This window comes from Cervus elaphus, chromosome X, assembly GCF_910594005.1.
Source record: "Cervus elaphus chromosome X, mCerEla1.1, whole genome shotgun sequence".
In the NCBI taxonomy this organism is placed as follows: domain Eukaryota; kingdom Metazoa; phylum Chordata; class Mammalia; order Artiodactyla; family Cervidae; genus Cervus; species Cervus elaphus.
In genome coordinates, this window is record NC_057848.1 from 110,897,934 (window position 1) to 110,903,979 (window position 6,046).

The following is a 6,046-nucleotide window of genomic DNA, read 5'->3' on the forward strand; positions in this document are numbered from 1 at the left end:
TTTCTGAAACTTTTTTGTCACGATGTCAGGGAGTTTGTAATTTCCTCCATTCTGTCTCATCGCAACAAAAATTTGAAGTGATGGACGGACCAGCAATACAACCCTTGGATGGACCAGTGTTACAGTTCCATGTTACAACTCAGTTTTATTTAAAGGAAAAATACATCCTCAAGGCATGAGGGCATGCCTACCCAAAAGACTCCAAGAGAAGAGAGGCCCCCGGCCCAGTTTTGGCTCCTCTTTTTATATGTTTTTTCTCCTCCCCCTGGGCCTGCCCTATGTAAATTGGGCTAGCCAGGAGTGCTGTTTGTTTTACCTGAGGTCCTCACTCCAGTCCTTGGACCTTCCTTTGTTCTATTTTCCCAGGCTTTTCCCTTCCTTGTCTTTTAGCCACTGCCATTCTGGACACCTTTTTCCTATTCTAACTACCTAACAACCCCAAACAGAAACTCTACCCACTAAGCAATAGCTGCTCATTCCCCTCTTCCCACAGCCCCTGTAAGTCATCCTATAATCTACTTTCTCTCTCCATGGATTGAACTTTTCTGGCTGCTATTTATCTACTGATGGACATTTGGGTCATTTCCAAATTTGACTATTGTGAATAATGCTGTGATAAACATTGGCATGCCAAAAGAAGCTGAACAGTTCTATTAAGACCTACAAGATCTTCTAGAACTAACACCAAAAAAGATGTCCTTTTCATCATAGGGGACTGGAATGAATAAGTAGGATGTCAAGAGATACCTGGAGTAACAGGCAAGTTTGGTCTTGGAGTACAAAATGAAGCACGGCAAAGGTTAACAGAGTTTTGTCGAGAGAATGCACTGGTCTAGTAAACACCTTCTTCCAACAACACAAGAGATGACTATACACATGGATGTCACCAGATGATCAATACTGAAATCAGATTGATCATATTCTTTGCAGCTGAAGATAAAGCAGCTCTATACAGTCAACAGAAACAAGACTGGGAACTGACTGTGGCTCAGATCATGAACTCCTTATTGCTAGATTCAGACTTAAATTGCAGAAAGTAGGGAAAACCACTAGACCATTCAAGTATGACCTAAATCAAATCCCTTACAATTATACAGTGGAAGTGACAAATAGATTCAAGGGATTAGATCTGATAGACAGAGTGCTTGAAGAACTATGGATGGAGGTTTGTAACATTGTACAGGAGGCAGTGATCAAAACCATACCCAAGAAAAAGAAATAAAAGAGCAAAATGGTTGTCTGAGGAGGCCTTACAAATAGCTGAGGAAAGAAGAGAAGCAAGAGGCAAAGGAGAAAAGGAAAGATACATCCATCTGAATGTAGAGTTCCAAAGAATAGCAAGGAGAGATAAGAAAGCCTTTCTAAGTGAACAATGCAAAAAAATAGGGGAAAACAATAGAATGGGAAAGATTAGAGATCTCTTCAAGAAAATTAGAGACTCCAAGGGAACATTTCATTCAAAGATGGGCACAATAAAGGCCAGAAACGGTATAGACCTAACAGAAGCAGAAGATATAAAGAAGAGGTGCCAAGAATACAGAGAAAAACTATACAAAAAAGGTCTTAATGATCCGGATAACCATGATGGTGTGATCACTGACCTAGAACCAGACATCCTGGAGTGTGGAGTCTAGGGGGCCTTAGGAAGCATCACTACGAACAAAGCTAGTGGAGGTGATGGAATGCCAGTTGAGCTATTTCAAATCCTAAAAGATGATGCTGTGAAAGTGCTGCACTCAATATGACAGCAAATTTGGAAAACTCAACAATGGCACAAGACTGGAAAAGGTCGGTTTTCATTCCAATCCCAAAGAAGGGCAATACCAAAGAATGTTCAAACTACCACACAATTGCACTCATTTCACCTGCTAGGAAAGTAATTCTCAAAATTGTTCAAGCAGAGCTCCAACAGTACGTGAACTGAGAACTTCCAGATATACATGGTGGATTTAGAAAAGGCAGAGAAACCAGAGATCAAATTGCCAAAATCAGTTGGATCCTAGAAAAAGCTAGAGAATTCCAGAAAAAGATCTACCTCTGCTTCACTGTCTATGCTAAAGCCTTTGATTGTGTGGATCACAACCAACTGTGGAAAATTCTTCAGGAGATGGGAATACCAGACCACCAGACCTACCTCCTGCAAAACCTTTATGCTGGTGAAGAAGCAACAGTTAGAACCGGACATGGAACAACAGACTGGTTCCAAACTGGGAAAGGAGTACGTCAAGGCTGTATAGTGTCACCTTGCTTATTTACCTTATATGCAGATTACATCATGTGAAATGCCAGGCTGGATGAAGCACAAGCTGGAAACAAGATTGTTGGGAGAAATATCAATAACCTAGATACACAAATGACAGCCTCTGAAACAAAAGTGAAAGAGGAGAGTGAAAATGTTGGCTTAAAACTCAACATTCAAAAAATGAAGATCACTGAATCCAGTCCCATCTCTTCAAATAGATGGGGAAACAATGGAAACAGTGACAGACTTTATTTTGGGGAGGGGGGCTCCAAAATCACTGAAGATGGTGACTGCAGCCATGAAATTAAAACTGGGAAGAAAAGCAATAATATTAAAAGACTTGGAAGAAAAGCTATAACCAACCTAGACATCATATTAAAACAGAGACATTACTCTGCTGACAAAGGTCTGTCTAGTCAAACCTATGGTTTTTCCAGTCGTGATGTATGGATGTGAAAGCTGGACCATAAACAAGGCTGAGCGCCAAAGAATTGATGCTTTTGAACTGTGGCATTGGAGAAGACTCTTGAGAGTCAGTTGGAATGCAAGGAGTTCAAACCAGTCTATCCTAAAGGAAATCAACCCTGAATATTCATTGGAAAGACTGATGCTGAAGCTCTGGTACTTTGGCCACCTGATGCAAGGAGCAAATTCATTGGAAAAGACCCTGATGCTGGGAAATACGGAAGGCAGGAGGAGAAGGGGGAGACAGAGGATGAGATGGTTGGATGGCATCACCGACTCAATGGACATGAGTTTGAGCAAGCTCTGGGAGATGGTGAAGGACAGGGAAGCCTGGTGTGCTGCAGTCCATGGGGTTGCAAAGAGTTGGGATACGACTGAGCAACTGAACAGACTGGTTCCAAATAGGAAAAGGAGTACGTCAAGGCTGTATATTGTCACGCTGCTTATTTAACTTATATGCAAAGTACATCATGAGAAACGCTGGGCTGGAAGAAGCACAAGCTGGAATTAAGATTGCTGGGAGAAATATCAATAACCTCAGATATGCAGATAACACCACCCTTATGGCAGAAAGTGAAGAGGAACTAAAAAGCCTCTTGATGAAAGTGAAAGAGGAGAGTAAAAAAGTTGGCTTAAAGCTTAACATTCAGAAAACTAAGATCATGGCATCTGGTCCCATCACCTCATGGGAAATAGATGGGAGACAGTGGAAACAGTGACAGACTTTATTTTTTGGGGCTCCAAAATCACTGCAGATGGTGATTGCAGCCATGAAATTAAAAGACGCTTGCTCCTTGGAAGGAAAGTTATTACCAACCTAGATAGCATATTAAAAAGCAGAGACATTACTTTGCCAACAAAGGTCCGTCTAGTCAAGGCTATGGTTTTTCCAGTGGTCATGTATGGATGTGAGAGTTGGACTGTGAAGAAAGCTGAGCGCCGAAAAATTGATGCTTTTGAACTATGGTGTTGGAGAAGACTCTTGAGAGTCCCTTGGACTGCAAGGAGATCCAACCAGTCCATCCTAAAGGAGATCAGTACTGGGTGTTCATTGGAAGGACTGATGCTGAAGCTGAAACTCCAATACTTTGGCCACCTCATGCGAAGAGTTGACTCATTGGAAAAGACCCTGATGCTGGGAGGGATTGGGGGCAGGAGGAGAAGGGGACAACAGAGGATGAGATGGCTGGATGGCATCCCCGACTCCATGGACATGAGTTTGAGTAAACTCCGGGAGTTGGTGATGGACAGGGAGGCCTGGCATGCTGCAGTTCATAGGGTCACAAACAGTCAGACACGACTGAGCGACTGAACTGAACTGAACTGAATATTTCATTGTCTGGATGTATCACAGTTTATCCATTCTCTCACCGAAGGACATCTTTGTTGCTTCCAAGATTTGGCAATTATGAACAAAACAATATAAACATCTAAATGCAGGTTTTTGTGCAGACATAAGTTTTCAACTCAGTTGGACAGATATCAAGGAGTGTGGTTGCTGGTCAATTATCTTTTAAAACAGCTATATTGAAATATAATTTACATACCATAAATTCACTCATTTTAAGTGTACAATTAAATGAATTTTAGTATATTTAAAACTTTGTGCTATTATCATCACAATTTGATTTTAATATATTTCCATCACCCCAAAATATCTCTAATGCCCAGTAACAGTCACTCCCTGCTCCCAACCCCCAGGCAACAACCACTGATTTACTTGTCTCTAAAGTTGTGTTTCCTGACCAATTCACATGAATGGGATCACACAATATATTATCTTTTTGTTTTTGGCTTCTTCCACTTAGCATGATGTTCTTGAGTTTCATCCACAATGTAGCATGTATTAATACTTCATCCCTTTTTATTGCTAAATTATATTTTTTCTTTTTAAATCAGATTTATATAGGTATAATTTATATGACATTAAATAAGCTCATTTTACGTTTATAGTTTGATGACTTTTGACAAATGTATGCACCATGTAATTACTATCACAATCAAGACATACATTTCCATTACCCCCAAATAGTTCCTTTGTCTCTCTTTGCAGTCAATCCTTACCACCCCCAGTCGACCACTGTTCTGCTTGCTATCACTAAAGATTAATTATACTTTTCTAGAACCTCATATAAATGGAATCATAAAGCATTTACTCTTTTGTGTCCACTTTTTTTGCTCAGCATATTTTTGAGATTTATTAATGTTGTGGAGCATAATAGTAGTTTCTTCCTTTTTATTGCTTAGTAGCAAGGATATGCAAATTATTTCCAGTTTGGGGCCATTATGGATAAAGCTGCTATGAATATTTGTGTATAAGTCTTACTGACGAAAATAATAAACAATAATAGGAATAGAAAAGAGTTCTATTTGAGCCAAACTGAGAACTGTAGCCCTGAAGACAGCTTCTCAGATCTGAGGAACTGCTCCAGATAAGTATGGTTTTCAGCACAATTTTATATCTTGCCAGAGCAAAGAACATCAAACAAGTCATGGATACATTCTTTTAAGGCTTTCAAAAACAAACCAATAAAACAGATCAGCATGCACACCTTAGTGGCCTTAGCACCAGTAAGGACGTCTTATCTTGAAAGGAAGGGAGGAATTTAATCTTTATTTTTAACATGGACATTTTTTACTTCTTGTCAATGCGTCCTTTTCTTTAATCCTTAAAGCAGAGTTACAATGTATGCTTGATAGGCCACAAACAGGCTGTGTGTATAAAATTCAAGTTAACTCAGGTGTAAGCCAGAATCACTTCCCCCCATACCTCAGTGCTTGGACATTTCGTTCATCAGTCTGTTTTTAAACATATATTTTCACTTCTCTAGAGGGATACCTAAGAGTGGAATTATTGGGTCATTGGGTAGGTGTATGTTTAACTTTGAATATTTAACATCTTGAGAAACTATCAAATAGCACACCAAAGTGGTTTTACCATTTAAAATGCTAATGTATGACAGTCTCAGTGACTCCACACCTTCACCATCACTTAGTCTTGTCTTAAGTCTTTATTTATTTATTTGATTGTGCTGGGTCATACTTTCGACACTTGGGATCTTCATTCTTCATTGCAGCATGTGGGAGCCTCAGTTGCAGCATATGAACTCTTAGTTGTGGCATTTGGGTTCCAGCTATTGAAACCAGGCCCCCTGCATTGGGAATGTGACATCTTAGCAACTGGACTACCAGGGAAGCTCTTATTGTCTTTTTTTAAAAAAATATTTTTTTGGGGGGGTGGCTATGGTAGGTCTTCCTTGCTGCATGTGGGTTTTCTCTAATTGCAGCGAGCAGGGGCTACTCATCCATTTGGTGTCCAGGCTGCTCATTGCAGTGGTT